Here is a 21,432-nt window from a genome sequence, read left to right as displayed (position 1 = left end):
GAGGCGGGCGGATCACAAGGTCAGGAGATCGAGACCATCCTGGCTAACACGGTGAAACCCCGTCTCTACTAAAAAGTACAAAAAAAAAAAAAAAAAAACTAGCCGGGCGAGGTGGCGGGTGCCTATAGTCCCAGCTACTCGGGAGGCTGAGGCAGGAGAATGGCGTGAACCCGGAGTCGGAGCGTGCAGTGAGCTGAGATCCGGCCACTGCACTCCAGCTTGGGCGACAGAGCGAGACTCCGTCTCAAAAAAAAAAAAAAAAAAGAGAGTCATTAGCTGAACCATATTGACAGTCATCAAATTGTTTTTAAAATCTTACAGAAAAGTTTTTGTAGTGTTTATATTTAAATATGATTATAAAAAAGGGCTTAAATAATATTTTAAGTAATACGTATGTGACAGTAAACCTGAAATAATATTAAATGGCAGAATTTGTGCACTTCTGCCTTGAGTAAAATTTAAAAAGAGAAAATCAAATGCTTTAGCGAGCCCCAGGCACAGCTATTCATGCATTTGACTCTGCTGAGATACCTGAAATAATGACATGCCTTTCCTAAGATATATTACAATTCACTTTCCTGTATGCTGATTTGTGGCTAATAGATGTCTTCCACTGTCACAATGCCTGATGTGTACGTGTTTATTTACAAATTTATTATCTTTTGGTCCCCACAACTCAGTGTGACATAGGTAGATCAATGGGATTTTTTATGGTTGCTTTCATTTTTCTAATGAAAGAATTAATGCTCTTGAGATTGTGTGATTTGTGCAGGGTTATAAAGTAAGAACTGGAATCCTAGTTATAATATTTTATCTCCTAATTTAGTGTTCTTTCTCTTGGGGCCCGTGCCGGGGGTGGTGGAGAATGAACAGACACGAGAGACAAAGACAAACAGAGAACATGGCGGCCCCTGCATTTCCCCCTTTTTTGTTTTGCCTCAATCTAAGAAAGGTAGCCCATACTTGTTCCTGTTTTTTCCTTTGTTTTTGGATGCGACGGAGGGAGCATCGGATTACCAGGAGAAGTAGACTCAATTCAAACGCCCAAAGCAATATACTTCCAGAGATTGTAGAAATCCATGTCTTCATCTGGGTACATGGATTAAGAGCAGCGAGGCGTTGACCCAGCTCCTGCATAGTAGCTGCTCCAGACAATACATGTAATTGTTGTTGAAATGCTTCAGAAATGTTTCGAGTGAGTTCTTGGATGTCCAAACTAATATTTTTATGGCCTATTAATAATCTTCAGATTTTGGTCCAATTCTGAGAAACATTAAAAGGCACAGGTGTTACGCAAAATTGAGTGGAGTTCCAATCACATTGCAATGTTACTCGAGTACTGAGGACAGTGAGCTGATCTCCAAGCCACGTTAAGGCTTGCTCCACGTTGTCCAATCTTTCAGCGAGTTGAGAGTCAATGTTCCGTTGTTGAAGCCACAACCGATGAGATCGCTCATGCCATTGCTGCACAAATTCAGCATTTTGTATGCTTTGATGTAGCGCGAGCCCTGCCACAGCCGCAGTGGAGGCAATGGCAACAAGGCTCATCACCAAGGCAATTATAAGTCCAAGGACACGATGGGTCCGCTGAAGGGAAGTCCAAATATAAGTCTCAAGAGGTGATGCCCCCCACGGTCGCGTAAGGTTGACAGGTAGCCAAATTTCCTTACGAGCCCTGAGGATATAAATATCCCCCATAAAACTGCGCCACCAGGAATGATTGAGGCAAGACAAAAATGTACACGTATCTTTACAATTAACAATCCCCGTATCATTACCCCATGTTAAATTCCCCGCTAACAATAAATAAGGCTTTCGGACACAAGCAATAATATATCGGGAGATATTCCGATGTAATTGAATATGAAAGGGGTTATTCGGGTTAGAAAGATTAAGGGACATATTCCCCACAAAAGTACTAGTGGCATCACCTGCAGCTAATAACTTCCAAAGATGACTCTGTACTTGTAAAGAGTATCTAAGATGAGGCATAGGTGGCGACAAGCCTCCTTCACGCCATACCAAGGTTTCATTACCGTCAGCAGCAATACTTTTATTTACCCGGTGCCATTTCAAAGGTATGTTACTAAATTTTGTTTGAAAATCACTGTGCACACTCCAATCAATTACTTGCAGCCCATTATATTCTAATAAAATCCGGGGCTTAGTTCCCCGACAATGTTGCCACTCCAATACCTCAATATTAGGGGAAACCTCTGGAATAGGACAAAAAAGGTAAGGAACTAGGAATAGTCTCATTAATATATACAGTATGATTATAATGAAAACTTCTAGTTACAATAATAACAGTATTGGCAGCCACATGGCTATGATTATAGCAAACAGCCCAAGCTTCATGCGATTTCTGGAGACAATGAGGACTATTTCCCATGCAAATCGGAAGTCCTTCCACTCCAAATTGGTATGTGCTGTTTATTATTCCCGTTTCCCGTTCTATGTTGTCCTTGTCCATATAGGGGGATGGCATCCAAGTAGTGTCATTGGTGAAAACCTTAACTTCTGCCTCCCCCCAGGTGACTCCCTGATACAAGGGTGGAAAGGGAATATAAGTCCAATATTCATACAAAGCCTCACTAAGGGAAATAAGTCCCCCACTGAGGCACATCCAACAAAGGAAGAGATGCATGCTGAGTCCAGTTTTCTTTTCAACAGGGTTTCAATCGCCTTGTAAGAAACCACTCAGGTCTGCTCCCTGTAAGGACAAGAGCATAGCCCCGTCCCTGTTTTAGAACTTGCCCCTGTGCATACTTACCTTCTTCATTAGGATACCAAACCTTTAAATTGTCTGCGGTGACTATCGTCGAGGGAGGTGAGGAAAGATGAGTTACGGCAGCAGAGTCCTGCAATTGTCTCCATTGATTCAAAAAATTTAAGGTAAACAAAACCTTTAAAATCTGATTTCTGGGGGACTCATTTCCCCCTTTTTTGTTTTAGCAGTTGAGTTTTTAAGGTTAAATTTGCACGCTCAATGATGGCTTGACCTTGACTGTTGCCCGGGATACCAGTGAGATGTTGAATATTGTATTGCTGTAAGAAAACTTGTAACTTACGAGAAACATAGGCAGGGGCATTATCAGTTTTAAGTATTAGAGGAATGCCCATGATGGCGAAACAAGCTAAGAGATGAGTAATAACAGAATCAGCTTTTTCAGATGGCAAAGGAGTTGCCCATTGAAAATGAGAGAAAGTATCAATGGTATGATGAACACACTTTAATCGTCCAAAAGAAGGGACGTGTGTGACGTCCATTTGCCAAATCTGATTAACTTGAGTACCTCGTGGATTAAACCCAGGATGGAAAGATGGAATGCTCAAAGGAGCACAAGAAGGACAAGCTCGAATAAGAGAACGAGCTTGTTTATGAGTTAAATGAAATCGTCGTTGAAGGCCAGAACTATTAGTGTGATGTAGAGCATGTTCTTGTTCTGCAGCCTGTAGGTGGCCGATTAAAAGCGAATCAATCTGAGCATTACCATGAACTAACGGTCCAGGAAGTGGAGAATGAGAACGAAGATGAGTGATGAATAAAGGAGCTCGACGTTGGGTCAAAGTAGAAGACAACAAAGAAAAGAGTTTTTGAAGAGAAGAAGTAGCACAAAGAGGTAGAGTGGCTTGAGAAATATAAGAAGTAACATACACGGCGTATTGAGAATCACTAACAATGTTACAACTGGTGGAAGGGAAATCAAGTAAGACCATGAGAATAGCAAACAATTTTCCCTGTTGCACCAGGGGAGAATAAACTGTAACTCGAGATTGATGAACACTCCAATATTCAGCTTTACCATTACTACTAGTATCAGTGAAAAAGTAGGACCTTGAACAGGAATATAGATATGGTGAGAAGGCAATACAGAATGCTGCCTAAAGAATGAAAAATCGGAGACTTAGGATATTGGGTAGAAAATTGTCCAACAAATGAAGCGCAAGCAACTTGCCAAGAATCAGAAGTGGCAAGAAGATAAGTAATCTGACTATGAGTAAATTGAGAAATAATGAAGGAAGGATTTCCTCCCCAGAGTTGTCGACAGTGATGTCGTCCTTTGATGATTAATTTAGCTAAATGATCAATATAAGTAGTCAAGCGTTTAGATGTTTTGTTGGACAAAAAGATCCATTCTAACGGCCAATTTGTTTGATGAATCATTCCTGTGGGATAATGTAAAGTATGAAATAAACAAAAGGAAAGGGGAACGTCGGGAAGGATATAATGTAAATGGGCTTTTTGAAGCTGCTCTTCTGCCAGCTGGAGTTCCTGTAAAGCCAAAGGAGTTAAATGACGTGGGCTGTCCAAGTGACTGTTTCCTTCTAGAATAGAAAAAAGATGTTATAATTGATACATTGGTATTCCTAAAACAGGACGCATCCAATTAATGTCTCCTAAAAGCTTTTGAAAGTCATTTAATGTTTTTAAATGATCACATCGAATTTGAATCTTTTGGGTCGAATATTTTGTGGTCCCAAGGCATAACCTAAATATTGAATAGGAAAATCCACTTGAATTTTTTCTGGGGCTATATTAAGTGAGTATAAAGAAAGCTGAGTTTGTAATGATGCGAAAGCATCTTGCTGCTTTTCTTTAGTAGGTGCAGCAAGAAGAATGTCATCCATATAATGATATAAAAAAACAGAAGGGTGACACTTTCAAACAGGATCCAGAGCCCGATGGACAAATTCTTGACACAAGGTAGGGCTGTTTAACATTCCTGAGGTAAAACCTTCCACTGATATCGAGAAAGTGGCTGAGAATTATTAAAAACAGGGACAGAGAAGGCAAAATGCTCACAATCCTTTTGATCCAAGGAATAGAGAAAAACAATCCTTAAATTAATAACCATGAGCAACCAATCTTAAGGAATCATAAAAGGGTTAGGAAGGTCAGGTTGTAAGGATCCCATGGGTTGAATACATGCATTAATAGCACGAAGATCTGTTAATAGTTTCCATTTACTTCTTTTCTTTTTTCTTTCTTTTTTTTTTTTTTTTTTTTTTTTTTTTTTTTTTTTTTACTTACACGAAGACAGGGGAATTCCATGGAGAAGTACTAGGCTCTATATGGCCTAAGGATAATTGTTTCTGAACCATTTTCCAAGGCCTTAAGCGTTTTACGTGTTAAAGACCACTGTTTAATCCATATAGGAACATTAGTTTTCCAAGTCAAAGGAAGGGCTTGAGGCTGCTGAACATGGCTACATGTTTAAAGATTTTTCAAGGGGATTGTGGCCCATGCAGAACATCATATTCTTGGCAGAATTAGAGACATGAGGAATAGAAACAAAAGCTCCAAATTGTTGCAATAAATCTCGGCCCCATAAATTTAGGGCAATAGGAACAATATAAAACTAAACTTGGGCCATTTGACCATCCGGCCCTCAACAATTTAAGGATTGAGAACTTTGATACACCTCAGAGGCGGAACCTAATCCTGTAAGAGAAACAGCAACAGGCTGTTTAGGCCGCTGCAAAGGCCATTGGTCAGAGGCAATAATGGAAACGTCAGCTCCAGTGTCAACCAAGCCCTGAAAAATTTGTCCCTCTACTTCGAGGGGAAATAAGGGTTTTTGTTGAGTTACTAAAGTTTCCCAAAAAATATGTTTACCCGTGCTTCCAAAACCTCTGGTTCTTTCTTGCCTCTGTGAAGGAAACTGAAAATAGGGTAGTACAAGTTGTGCAATTCGCTGCCCCTCTTTCAGGGATATAGGTTTATGAGCCTGAGCCATAATTTGAATTTCCCCTTTATAATCAGCTATAACACCCAAATGAACTTGTAAACCCTGTAAAATGCTACTACTGCGTCCTATAAGCAATCCAACAGTATGTGGAGGTAATGGCCCAAAAACACCTGTAGCCAACTTAACAATCCCCTTTCTGGGGTGAGTTCGATGGCCTGCAAAGTCACACATCAGCAGCAGCGCTACCAGAGTAGCAGAAAAAAGCTGAGCTACTAAAATTGGGAGTTAACATTGATTGAATGGCTTGCTGATGCTGGACTCCCGAGCTGACTGGAAATTGCAAATGAAGAGGGCTTGTATTGTTGTTGTTGCCCCAAGCTGAAGGGCCCCTTTGCAAGTTTCCTGATCCGGAGGTTAAAAGATTACCATCTTTGTCCACCTTAGTGTGACATTCATTAGTCCAGTGTCGCCCTTTGCTGCAACGACAACAGGGCTCAGTAGGAAGCTTTTTAAATTCTACTTTGGAGGAGTCACTCCTATTAGATAACTTACGGCACTCCTTTTTAAAATGGCTGGTCTTTCCACATTGGAAGCAAACTCCCTTTTTTCCCATGAATGCCTTAGATAAAGCTCCAGCAAACAACTGAGCGTTGTAGGCAGCCCCTCGCACTCCTGCACAGGCTCTAATGAAATCTTCTATTTGTAAGTTTCCAGCAGCTTTTAGAGGACGCAACAACCTCTGACATTCCTGATTAGCATTCTCAAAAGCTAGTGTGGTTACCAGGATTTTGCCTGCTGCCCCATTACCCACAGTCTTTATTACAGCATCTTGGAGCTGAGCAACAAAATCAAGATGAAGTTTATTGGCACTCTGCAAAACCTTAACAAAAGACAAGGCAGCTTTCCCCAATGATTCTACTTTACACCAACCCTTTAAAAACAGTCCTTTAACTTGTGATAATGCCATATCATCGAGTCCAGATTGAGCCGCTACGGTAGCAAACTGACCAGTATCTGTTAATTGCTCCTCTGTTGGCCCTGGAGGATTTTTAGCAGCAATACGGTGGGCCTCTTTTTTAGCATCTTCCAGCCACCAACTGCGTAGCTGAAGCCACTGAGAGCGGTCCAAAACAGCCTTCCCCAAGTCTCCCAATCAAGAGGCAAAAACAATTCTCAGAGGAAAAGAATCTAGAAGCCCCATGACAAAAGGAGATTGAGGGCCATAATTAGCAACAGCTGCCTTCATTTCTTTAGAAATTTAAATTGAAGAACATTATACTGCACATTTATACCCCCTTGAGGAAACTGGTCATTAGGACCAAAAGGTTGTCTAATAATGGGGAACAATTTTAGAGGATCCTCATCCTCCTGAGAATCCAATACCTTAATTACAGCTTTAGCAGTAGAAGTGGGAACAGCAAAAACCGTGCCTGAACGAGGCAGCATTTCCACCGGCGGTGCTGGTGGTGGTGGGGGAAAACTGTCCTCCTCCTCCACCTTAGGTACTGATGGGGGTGGATGAACCATGGAAAAGTAAAAACAGGAGGGTGGAGGAGAAGGTTGAGGGGGAGATAACTGCAATTGTAAAATTTGTTGTAACAATTGAACAACCGACTGAAGCTCCTTTTGAATTTCTGATTCCTTTTCATGAGACACATTATCACACAAAGGACCTTCTACTTCATTACAGAATTATCTAAAGGAGGGGAAAGCTATCGGAGAGACTTCAAAGACTCCTCATCCCCGCCTTCTCCCTTTTCAGAGTCTGTCTCTAAGAGCTCCAAAGCCTGAGTAATAGAGGCACAAAGGGCCCACAAAGGTGCTGACATTACATCGCCGCGCTGATGCGCTTGACGAAGGGTCTTAACAACCTGTTGCCATTCTCGCTTATTTAATTGTACTTCAGTTTGATATTGAAACCAAGAGCAATGTTGTTCCACATGAGCAAACAATTTCCGCAAAGTTCTCTCTTTTGCATCAACCCCAATCGAAAGTAAAAGCCCTTGTAATAATCTTAAATATTCTGAGGCCAAGAACTGGAATTCCCATATGAAAGCTTAAGAAGGTTCCCTTAACAATTCCCGGGTTTTACCCGCTCCTAGGGGGTTCCCCTTCTTGTTCCCCACTACTCACCCTGTGCACCCTGCTCGCTGCGCCACTTCTTGGGGCCCGTGCCGGGGGTGGTGGAGAATGAACAGACACGAGACAAAGACAAACAGAGAACATGGCGGCCCCTACACTTTCTATTTCATTCTATATTGAAAGTGTCTCAGAAAAATTAAAGATTCAGGATTTTTTTTCACATTTATAATACTTATATAAGTATTCTGTTTTGACTTGGAAAGGAAAATAAATTTGATCTTTCTCATATATGCAGTTGGCTCTTTGTGTCCGTGGGTTCTGCATCCATGATTTCATCTAACCACAGATAGAAAATATTTGAAAAAAAAAAAATGTGCCTGTCATGAACCATGTACAGACTTTTTTCTTATCATTATTCCCTAAATAAAACATTATAACAGCTATTTATAAAGCATTTACAATGTATTAGGTATTATAAATAATCCAGAGATGGCTTAAAGCATGTGTGAGAATGTGTGTGTGATATAGGTATTAATAGATGTTATATTAATATAACATTAATTATATTTATATATTAGATTATTAATATGACATTTATATATAACATTAATGTAACATTGTATATGAGGGGTGTGAACATTTGTGAATTGTGTTGGGCGGGGGAGGGGTCAAACAAACACTGCACAAATACTGAGAGGTGATCATATTTCCAAAATAAGTTACTATGAAGCTAGACTGTGAGAAGGAGGATAGTATGAACTAGAGAAGGAAGGGATATTTTTCCCCAAAGGAAACATGAGCCCATTTGATAGGCCTGATTTATAAAAGCTTCTTTTAAAATGTTTAAGCTCACACAAATTTGTATCTTGCTGTTGCTGGAGTTCATATGTTAATTAATGAATTTATATTTAATTTTTTTAACATATTGAAAGGAATATTGTAAAGGAGATCAGTTATGTGTCAGCCGTGTGAAGGACATGTGGAAATGTAAATTTTTGATTGTATTATTTTAAAAGTGTGTATTACAGTACAGGTTACTCTGAGTCTAAAGAAGTACCTCACTCCATTTGTTCCGAAGTCCAGAAATGAAGACAACAGTGTTCCCAAGGTAAGATGCCCAGGCCAGTGGGCCACAGCTTCACCTACTGGACTGGCTAATTATCTTCAACCATGACACAGGGTCACGGTCATATTCACAAGGGTGAACATCATTCAGCCAGATGAAAATGAGAAGGTCAATTTTTCTTTTCCTTTTTTCTTTTTTTCAGAAATCATTTTCATGGTGACCTTGCTGATTGAGGGAACAGATTGGCTGGTATAGGATTTAGCAGTACTAGATTTCAGGACAGCCTGTTGAGACACTCAAGTACACTGGACTAGCTCAGTTCTCAGACTTCTAGTGTTATCATAGCCACAGTGGCTGTCCTTCACAGTTTTTCCATAAGTGCTTGACAGGAATGCTTATTTCCATCACCACACAGCAAAACATCTGTGTATTAATCAAGTGTTTTATATTTTTAACTTTTGAATAAATACAATATGGAAATCAACTTTCTGGAAAAAGTTACACAAGTTCTCAAGGCCTAGACTCAGTGAACAAGTGACTGTAAATAAGCAGTCTTTACCTGGAGCTACTTGTGCTTCTTTCTCATGATTTACTCCAGCATTTTGTGGGCTCAAAATCCAGTGTGCCACAAAAGCTACATTGGTCTTTCCGCATAGAATAAGATTTGCAGAGAAAGAAGGATTTTAAAAAGGTACTATATGGCTGGCAATTTCAAAAAGAAGAAAAATACAGAGGAACTACAAATCCAGATCCAGATGTTCTTTTTCTGTTTTGTTGTTGTTGTTGTTTTTGTGTGTTTTTTTTTCAAACTTGTCATTTTCTTTCCACAGTTCAAATTTTATTTTTATTCTAATGGTTCTAATGATATTCTATATTCAATCCTGCTGTTGTAATTGTTCAGAGAATACCTATATCATGCTCTATCAATGGTAACTCATCAAGTTCGTAGAAAGGCCATACTACACTAAGTGCTAGAAGAAACAACTGCTTTATTCAAGACACTCTACAATACAAACTTGCCTATGGTTACTTCTCTCTCTTCTCCCTGACATGAAGATTTTGTTCTTTTAAAATTGTTTTCCCAAGCATTTCATTCATGCATACTCCAAGATCCCTTTTCTTATTCATTAATTCAAAAAATATGAATAAAGTACTTAAAATATGCAAACCAATGAATAAAACACAGGAGAAAAAAAATTCTACCCACATGAAGGTGGTATTCTAGCGTGTCTGAAAAGAAACCAGGGGGAGATAGAAAATAAAATTAAGAAAATTAATACGTTCTATAATACTTCAGTAGCAGAGACTGCTACAGGGGATCTTAGAGCAGGGTAAGGGTACAGAGTGCTGCGATGGGAAAAATTCACAATTTTAAAGGGTGAGTCAGGGTACACCCCACCGAGAATGTGCCATTTTGGACCAATACTTGAAGAAAGTGAATTCTATAAGACATCCCTAGTGGATTCATCTTCTGCCAGATCACACATATTACCTTATTCCCAGAATTATCTCAGGATTGCAAACTCTTTATAAACAGAATCTCTACAACCTCAGCACCTAGTATAATGCCCTGCTGAAAATAGTTGCAAACGTTTATTTACAACTTTAATAAATTACTTGGGCAAATATTTCTTTATATATTTTCAAATATATTTAGAGTTCAATTCCTTAGCACAAACTAAAGTGAGATAGTGAACATACATTTATAAACATTTTCAGTCCCCAAGACTTTTACCTGCTTTCTGCCAAGAACTCTCAACAATCACTTAGGCAACATTTAATTAAATAGGACTTTATAAAAAGGAATTCTAATTTTTCTAGAGTTTGCTTATAAAGCACAATGAAGTGGTTTAGAATAATAATTTTAGAATTTTTGACAGTAGTCCAAATGTTCAAACTATGTAAATAGAAATTTGAAGTCCACTTGTTTTTATTTATTTTAAATATTTGATATCTCAGCCTCACATATACGGTGACTGCCATAATTTTAATTAAAATATACCATTTTTCATTCATGCCAGATGTATATACTCCTAAATTCTGTTGGATTTAGTGCATACCTTTGTTCAAAAAACCAATAGTTTATTTTCTGGACAGTTTTTTTGCAGAAAAATTGAGCAGATAGTACATAATTTCTGTATACCTCTCCCCACCATCTGTTCACAGTTTTTCTATTTTTTAATATCTTGCATTGGTGTGATATGTATGTTACAATTGATGAAGCAATATTAATACGTTATTATTAACTAAAGTCCAGAAGTTACATTAGGGTTCATTTTTGTGTTGTACAATTGTATGTAATATCATGCATTCAGTATTACAGTATCATACAGAAGAATTTGCTTCCCTGAAAATCCCGTTATTCTGCTCCATCTTTTCATCTGTCTTTCCCTCCCTCTAAATCACTGGGCAACTATTGATCTTTTTACTGTCTTTATAGTTTTACCTTTTCCAAAATGTCATAATTTGAATCATAGAATGTGTAGCTTTTTCAAACTGGCTTCTTTCACTTATTATCAGGCATTTAAGATTCCCACATGTCTTTCTATGACTTGATTGCTAACCTCTTTTGATGGCTGAATATTATTCCATTATGTGTATATACCACAGTTTACCTATTCGCCTGTTGAGGATATTTTGGTTGCTTCCAGTTTTTGGCAATTATGACTAAAGCTGCTATAAACCTTCATGTGGGGATTTTCATGTAGGTATGTTTTCAACCTATCTGGTTAAATACCTAGCAGCACAATTGCTGGATAATACGATAAGATAATGCTTAATTTTGTAATAAACTACCAGACTGTCTTTCAAAGTGACTGTACTGCTTCACATTCCCATCAGCAGTGAATGAGAGTTCCCGCTGCTCTGCATCCATGCTAGCACTTGGATTAGTCAGGGTTTTGTATCTTAGCCATTCTAATAGGTGAGTAATGGAACTTTGTTGTTGTTGTTGTTGTTTAATTTGTAGTTCATCAAGACATATTATGCCGAGCATGTTTTTGTATGCCAATTTGCCACCTTTTGTTCATGAAGTCTGTTTAGATATTTTGCCCATTTTTGTTTATTTTATTATTATGTTTTAATAATCTTTATGTATTTTGAATAACAGTCTTTTTTTCTGATATGAGTTTTGTAAATATTTTCTTGAGGTCTGTGGCTTGACTTTTCACCTCTAGCAATGTATTTGCACAGCAGAACTCTTTAATCTTAGTGAAGTCCAACTTAATCTTTTTTATGGACTCTACTTTTAGTGTTATACCTAAAAATTCATCACTGAACTCAAGGGCACCTAGATTTTTTTATGTTATCTTTTTAGAAGATTTTTGGTTGCATTTTACATTTAGGTATACAATCCATTTTGAGTTAATTTCTGTTTAAAATATAAGCTGTATGTCTAGATTCATTTTTTTTTGCATGTGGATGTCCAGTTGTTCCAGCACACTTACCATTACTACCCAGCAATTTAACCTTTAGGTATCTAACCAAGAGAAATGAAAACATACAAAAGTTACACAAAGGCTTAAACATGAATGCTTACAGAATTAGTCATGTTATACAAAAACTAAGGATATACACTATCAACCAGTAAATGGAGACAAAAATATTATGAGAGAAACTTTGAGGAGTGATGGAACTGTTATAAAACTGGATTGGGTGATGAATACATAACTACAAATCTACAAAAACTGATTTATATGTATACTTGAGATAGATAAAATTAGTAACACACGAATTAGACCTCAATAATGCTACCAGTAATATACTATGCAAGAATACACAGGAAGTAAATCTCCCTAAATTTTTTATTCAGTGGTGACTAAATTTATTATAGTAATTTATCTGCAAACGGAGGGCAATGCAATCAGTGAGGAATGATAGAGAACTTGTTAAATACTGTTAGGTTCTGATAAATTGTATTTCTCAACCTGATTAATGAGTATATGAGTGTTGATTTAAAAAATAAGTGTGTTTGTGTGTACTTCAAAATTTTTATTTTTAACATAAAAATATTAAATTAATGTGTACTACATATAATTATGTATATACAAGCTGCTTTAAAAGCTCCAAGAATAAAATTGCTAACAATTCGTGAGATATAGGAGAATTGGGTTGAATCAATTGATATAAAAAAGATATGTATAACTATGACATTTTATCATGCAAGATGGATTCTCTAGTTTCTCCTTTCCTTGATTTACCATCTCACAAATGACTAAATATTTATGTCATTCAGTATCTGAAATCAGAACATAAAAAGTAATAAAGTTGTAGAATTTTGTTATGGCAGAATTTCCAACAGTGTGTTCTGCATGGCCCTAGTTTTATCAAACCTAAATTGATTAATTAAAAGTTAATAAAAGAAAGTTGAATTGATTATTTTCTCTAAGCCTTCTTAGAGTCTACACTATACAATGTAGATCAGGAACATAAAATGTACCATGGAGCAGCAAGTTTGATTCACAAACTTATTTATCTATTCACCCTCTTTTTGAAGAATATTTCACAGAACAAATGCTCTCAAAAGTATATACTGAGATACGCTCTGTCTTATGAGTTCCCATTATCTGCACTCTGCAGGTTTTGAAAATTGAAACTGCACGCATCTGTCCCTGTTAACTAAAACTTTAACAGAAAGATAAGTCTCTGTCTATCAATATTCTTTCCCCTTTAATGCCTATTCTCAATTTAATTTTTCTCATCAATAAGTTAGTAAATACATTCATTATTGATTTCAAAATTTTACTTCTAGTTTGCCAAAATGCAGGTGTAACATCAAAGTTCATATTTACCATTACAGTTTTGGTACTGAGTAGCAATTTTAGTGATGGTTTGTTCTCCATGAAAAACATTTAAAAAATGATGGTCAACTGGTTATCCTACTAGACTAGAGATTTCATTTGAACAATATCTCTAAGTACGAAAATAGCTACCCAGTGAAAACCTTATATTAGCTACAAATTAAAAAAAAATTATCTGGCAAGTGTATCAACTCTTCCTTTCTGGTGGATATTTTATTAAATGGTCTGCATTCTCTCACATGCTGTGATTATCCACCAGTCCAAATATACTTGATATGGTTTGGCTCTGTGTCCCCACCCAAATCTCATCTTGAATTGTAATCCCCAGGTGTTGAGGGAGAGATGTGGTGGTAGGTGGTTGGATCATGGGGGAGGTTTTCCCCGTGCTGTTCTTATGATGGTGAGGGAGTTCTCACAAGATCAGATGGCTTTACCAATGGTAGTTTCCCCTAGACTTCTTTCTCTCTCTCTCTCTCTCTCTCTCTCTCTCTCTCTCTGTTTCTCACCTACCACCATGTAAGACATGACTGCTTCCCCTTCTGCCACAATTATAAGTTTCCTGAGACCTTTCCAGCTAGGAAGAACTGTGAATCAATTAAACCACTTTCCTTTATAAATTACCCAGTCTCAGGTAGTATCTTTATGGCAGTGCGAAAACAGACTAATAATACAGTACTCATATGCACGTATGCACACACATCCAAACACATCTTTCTGCATTCAAAATATATCCCCAAAACAGGATTACCGTGTTTTTCACCTATAAAGGTTCATTTGGCCTGGAATGTACTGAAATTTGTATCATAGATGTCATATTGGAAAGTATTTTTTTTTGAGATGGAGTTTGGCTCTTGTTGCTCAGGCTGGAGTGCAATTGCGTGATCTCGGCTCACTGAAACCTCCACCTCCCAAGTTCAAGCAATTCTCCTGCCTCAGCCTACCAAGTAGCTGGGATTACAGGCATGTACCATCATGTCCAGCTAATTTTTGTGTTTTGAGTAGAGATGGGGTTTCACCATGTTGGCCAGGCTGGTCTCGAATTCCTGACCTTAGGTGATCCGCCCATCTCGGCCTCCCAAAGTGCTGGGATTACAGGTGTGAGCCACTGCGCCCAGCCAGAAAGTCTTATAACTATATATATTACCATTATAAACATTAAAAAGGACTGACAACTAGAGCCACATCATTAACAATTCAAAACAGATATTTTGGAAATAACTTTTTGCATTTGTGGTGTTCAACTTAATGCAACACAAAATTCTTGGTTACTTACTTTGAGAGACTTAAATATAATGTCTATGTCTGAGCCTTTGGTAAGTTCTTTACACAGTAAAGAGTAAGTACTCAATTGTGCTAATTCTACTCTTTGGCACATTGCCAGGTAAACTGCATGGGCTCCTTTTTATGGAGCAGCATGTTTTGAACTGGTTTCTGCAAAGCTTCTAATTGACTTTAATGCAAATTATGTTTCCTTTAATTTGAATCTCAACCAAATAGAAAATGTTATGTTACATTTGAATTTTGTTAGGTTGGATTCAGTTGTGATGGATTCTAAGATGGTTGATTGAAAAACTAAGTAATTCTCAAGGTGTCCATCAACGTATTTTTGGTTTAACATATTCAGATTTGATGAACCTAAACATGTTTATGGATGTGTTTCAATTCTTCTGACTTTCATATATTATATTCCACAAAAACATAAGAAAAAAAGCACAACATACCCTCAAAGAATATAAAATGCCTAACTGACAATCTTAAACATAATTAAATCTGTATTTATTTCCAAAATTTTAATTTTAATATTGTAGGAATCTAATAACTAGTAGACTTTTAGATGATGAGTATATTAGTATGCTATAATTCTTGAGGCGTGCGGTAAAAATTCAACTTAATTTCGCAATTCTACTCCTAAGTATGTACCCAAGAAAAAGGAAAACAAATGTCCACACAAAAACTTGTACCTGAATGTTCATAGCAGCATTATTCATCATAGCCCCAAAGTGGAAACAAGCCAAATGTCCTTTGGCTAATTAATGAATGAAAAATGTAGTATATCCATACAATGGATTATTGTTCATCAACACACTACAACATGGATAAACTCTGAAAGCATTGTGCTAATTGAAAACAGCCAATCACAAGAGACTGTATATTAAATGATTATATGAACTCACCAGAATGGACAATGCGAAAATCCATAGAGACAGAAAGTAGATCAACAACTGCCTGGGGCTGGTGGAGAGATGATGGTTTAAGTTTGTGGGGCAGGCTAAAGGGTGTGGGTGCTTCTTTCTGAGATAATAAGGTTCCAAAATTGGGTTGTGATGATAATTATACAACTATATATTCTAAAAACCATTTAAGTGTATACTTTAAATAAGTGAGTTGTAAGGTATGTGAGTTACATCTCAATAAAAATATTAGAAAATGAGAATTGTCTGTACTATTCCAGACCTTAGATACAAGTAGAAAGTTCCTCATTTCATGTCACAGGCCCATTTAAATTTAATATAAAATATGACAAAAAATGAATTAAAAACATAAAACAGTTAAGGATGATGTTATTTAGCATGATGGAAGAAAAGAATTGTAAATTAATATAAGCAAGTAAAATCTAGCTTTGTATAAAAATAATTATACCTTGCAACCCAGCAGTGAATTCAAGATAGAACACAGTCAGAAATTCTATTATCTCAACCCATTATGTCATAAAATTAAAGGGATAAGATTATATGAACATAGCAGCAGATGGTGAGAAAATTCAATAAAATACAATAATATATTTAAGTGGCATCAAATTAGAAAGAAAATAGCTAATTATAATAATTGTTGGCCAAAAAACAATGGAAAATGGTTTCTGATATGGTGAAGAGTAAAATCAACTAAGGACAAGAATTTCACAGAAATGTTAACTAATACATTTATTAACTAGAATTTTATTTGATGTTTTGGGAAAAGCAACATAAATATAAAATGAAATGACTGATATTAACATTAGAAAAGAAGAAACAAACAATCTTTTTTTGAAGATGATACTGTTCCATACTTACAGAAACACTCTCACAGAAGACCAAAAGCTATTCTTTTCTTTGCTATCCTGCTTGAGAGGTGTAACACTTTTGAATCCAGTTTGTGATGTCTTTCATCAAGTTTGGAAAATTCCCAGCCATTACCAATTCAAATAACATAATTTATTCAAATATTATTTCTTTTTTTTCTGTCTTCTGAAATTCCAGTTATATCTTCTATCCCATATATCTCTAACATGATTTCTTTATCTTAATCCTTTATTACCATCTGAGTTTCAAATTTTGTTCTGCTCTGTATTACAGTTTACTTCCCATACATCATTTCTAGCTCTTTCTCATCTGTTAGCACATAATTTGGGTCCTTAACTACACTTAAAAAATTAGTTCTTTGATCAGAGGCAATGTTCTATAAAAAACCATAATGATATTGTCAAATTACCAACAAACAATACACTGTATCTTGAACTCAGCAAATTCTTTAAGACAAATGTAACATTGCAATAAAAAAGGAATCTGAGAAATAGCAACATACTTCCCAATCACTACCCTGAACTCCCTGTATGTAATCTGGTTTATTTATCTGATAGAACTTATCATCATTTAAAACGTATTTTCTATTTATTTACTTATTGTATCTCCCTCACAACAATGCAAGCACCTCAAAGGCAGTATTTTGTTTGTTTTGAACATCACAATAGCTTCATCACTGAGAATATCCTGGCACTCAATAAATACTTTTAGATAGACATTTGTTTATGTAAATTTTTCTGCGTTTTTAATCTTATTTTCTAAGAGGAAGGTGGCTAAACAGACATTTTAGAATATTAACATGAAAGTAAAAGCATTTGTGCATAATATTCATGACTATAAGGTATGTCACTCACAAAACTTTAAAACTTAACAGAACATTTAGTTGAAACTGAACGATATTGAGCTTTCCTTTCTTTGCTTAAATGCCAGTGGAATTACTGAGGCACATGTCAAAAATTTATTCTCTTTTTATGGAATTCATCTAATCTAAACTCAATTTCACTGTTGAGTCAAAGCTAGAATAAGAAACAGTAACGAAGTTGTTGATATATAAACTTCTGTGAACATTATTTTTTGGCTGAATCTGTTTCACTTTATCAACTCTGTCATCCCTATTTCTGTTTCTCTCAAATTTACAGGATGTAAACAGAAAGAAACTTCACTCTGAAAGAACAGAAACTGAAAAGGTCTGCGACAAAGCTTGAGGACAGATTTGTGACTTTCATTTCCAGGAACCCAAGGAGCAAGAGAACCACAAAAAAATACTTTCCTTCAAAATTCTTTTACTTATCAGTGGATATAGTTGTCACACTTATCAAGGCAAAGTTCTATAAACACAGACTTGCTGAATCTCATTGCAAGGTTAACTTTATAGATCACCTAACTCTAATCCATTAAAATGGACTTTGCTAATTCCTGCAGTATTATAAACCCTGCAAAAATCGCTGTCTCCAAAGTGATATTCTCATGTGGAAAGGATCATGCCCATAACATTAGACTGAGACATTAGTTTCAAACAACTCACAAAATAAATAAATGTGAGTAGAGGCAATGACCTAGACATTGACTGAAGCAAAATTATTTTTCAGTTCTCTGTATATTAGGAAAAGTTGACTTTTGATATATATAGTCTGGAGTGTCTTCATGTAAGAAAACTTGTTGTAATGAAAGAAAAAGAAATCCCTGTTTTAGAAAGGATTCCTTCTCCTTTTTCATGTTAAAAGTGCCTGGTATGCCCAGAGGTAAATCAAGTGTCTTGGGGAAAATGAATGCACTGTAGACATTAAACCCACTATAATTAAAGATAAAGAGGAGATTTTGCTATAACATTTTCAAAATGTGATTTTAATGCTAAGAAAGAGAAATTTTAAATTGAAACCAATGAGAATGAATCAATTTTGTCTTCTTTGAACTGCTGCATCCTAAACACTTCCTAAACACTAAAGAAAGATTTTAAGAGGAGTTGATATGGCCAGTCAGTCAGTGATCTCACCAATCCTGGTGCAGGCACATTTCTACTGGAAGATGTGAATATCTGAGTTGGACTGCTAGGAGGTGCTGTTCTTTTATAGGAGACTGCCTAAGCGAACCGTGTGAATCTTACACAGAAATTGCAATGTATTTTCATAGAAAAAGAAACAACATTTTCTCAGTCTCCAAAGTTTCCTATGTTGAATTATATAATGTGAATCAAAATCCTACATTAGTCAGAACAGCTCTAAATTTTGAAATTATTTTTGCTTCTCCTGTCATTCAAGATACATCTCATTATCTTCCACATTTTGCTGTATTCCACATCTTTTCCTCTACTTATATGCCTTTCTTAGTATTTTCTTCTTATTTTTGCTTTCATTTTTTAGCATGTGTTATCACTTGTCAAATCACAGTTTTCCAATTTCTTAGAGGTCTAATTTGCATCAGAATGCTTATAGCTAATTTTCATCCAATTTTCCCCCATTGTTTCTGTTCCTCTGAATTCTCCAACTGCATCAAACTGAACTCTCCATCTTTCCAACTCCAACATGATAAAAACACTCCACTGGGGATTTTGTCTTTCTTTTCAAGCCACCATGCAAAACCTCTGCAGGCTGCCTGTCATCTGCATGTGTTAGAACTGCACAAACCTGGTCTTTGAGATTTACACAATATGTAGCTTATACATTTAGTTGAAAAATAATTTGCTCCCTTGTCTTTGTCTTGGCACCATTACCCATCCATTTGCTTCAACCAGATTCACTCCTTCTTCCTGCTGAATAATGCCTATGTCTCTATCTTCTTTCCAGAGTTGCTCAGGTCTCATCTCTTCTTATTTGGATATAAATTCTCTTTTCCTTTGTATTTCTCTCTTTTTAAATTTTCAGACTGACTTCAGGGTGATATTCCTAATACTCTAGTTTTATTATATTATTCCTCTATATAAAAATATGTTACAGAAATCTTTATACTTATAGGAAGTTTGTCAATGTAACCATCACATGCAAGCTACCTTAATGTCTGCTGCCTGACCAATTCCTGCCTTAGTTGCTCCATTTATAATTTTCTAACAACATAGAACTACTTAAATATCAGGAAATACATTAACTCCCCATGTCTTCTTGCCTTTTATCTTCTAACTGCCTGGAATGCTCTGCCCTCAACTATATCCTCATTTTGAACTTCTACTCATCTTTTCAATCCTATCTCAAATAATATTTTCTCAGTGAAGTTTTTCCTTGGGCTTCTGGAAGAATTTATGCACCTCTTTAAGCTGCTTCTGCAAGTTAGAGTTAATGGAGAGCCAGTGGCAAACACAACTTAAACTTATTTTAAGTACAATTTTAAAGTATAATATAGCAAACATTCTGTTCTAAAAATGACAACTTCCCATCAGGAAATTTCCTGTTGGTAAATACATGTTTATGACAATCCTAAAGGGCCTTAACAATAGGAATCTTATTTTCCTCTAATTATCCAGTTATCTGGTAAATCTGTCAGACTGTCTGTCTCAAAATAGGGACAAAATATTCACAAGTTTGTGTTACCATTCAAACAAATTTTCAGTGTAGGTGTAACTGCTTGTTTACTTTTGATTTAAAATAAATCTAAAAACTAGATTAGAATTCCAGTGCATTACTGGTATTTTAATCAATACCATTATCTACACCTCTTAAATGAAAATTCATATACAAAAAACATGGTTTACTAATAAACCATTTTATGCAAATAATTCAAATTCATGTTTGTTAGCGCGTAGTTTCAAAGATCTGAAAATCTTTCAACAGACATAAAGAGACATAAAGGAAATATGAGTTTCAGAGAGAAGGTAGTAAATCTGTTAATGAGAAGTGGAGAAAGGCTGAGGAAAAACAAGCTCTCTTATCCCTAGTCCCTGAAATGGTGAAGTCCAAGGTGAGTCACTGATGTTCTAGGTTGACGGTACAAATATCTATAGCGCAGCTTTGTTGCTCTCACTTCTTCCTTCACACCCTACTGCCCTAAACACACACACGTATTCCTAAATAGCATTTTATTAAAAATTATGCTACTGATTGCATTACCAGTTGGATGTAATAGAAAAACACTGAACTATTTATCAAGATACATGAATTCTAGTCCCAGATCTGCTATTGACCAGTTTTGTGACTTTGAGTTCATTATACCTAATTGCTTTGGTTTTCTTCACCTCCCAAATGAAGATGAAGTTTGTCTTTCTCCACAGAATGGCTGTGGGGAACAAATAATACTATGGCTCCAGATTACTTTGTAAATGCCAAAGTCTTGCACAAATATAGGAACTTACTTATGTGCCAGGTTAGTTCTCACCATCGTCTCAATGTTTCCTCTTCCTGTGTTCTTTTTGTTAGATTCATGGAGTCACTCTCCTTCCATGACCTGTGGGCTGAAAACACGAGTCCTTGTTTTTCCCTCTTCTTTTCCCCCTTCATCAATTCAGCCACCCCCCCCTTCAATTAGGCCTCCATAGTGTGTACCAAATTGTTCCCCTCTAGCTTCCTTTCCGCTCCCTGAGCCAAAGCATTTGCAGGACTCATTATTCCCCTGACAGGCTGCTAGTTTCTCTTCTAATTCATTGCCAAAAGTGCTGGAATTGTTTCCTACAAATACAGATTTCTAGCTGACAACACACACACTCCTCAGACTGGCATTCAAAGCCTTCCCACACTTTTCACCATTACTAACTGTTCCTGTCCTATGTGTGTGTTTGAGTGGGTGGGGGGAAGTTGAAGTGACCAATA

This window comes from Trachypithecus francoisi, unplaced genomic scaffold (genome assembly GCF_009764315.1).
Source record: "Trachypithecus francoisi isolate TF-2019V2 unplaced genomic scaffold, Tfra_2.0 Lachesis_group15, whole genome shotgun sequence".
Lineage (NCBI taxonomy): Eukaryota > Metazoa > Chordata > Mammalia > Primates > Cercopithecidae > Trachypithecus > Trachypithecus francoisi.
Note: the sequence above shows the minus strand (reverse complement) of the source record.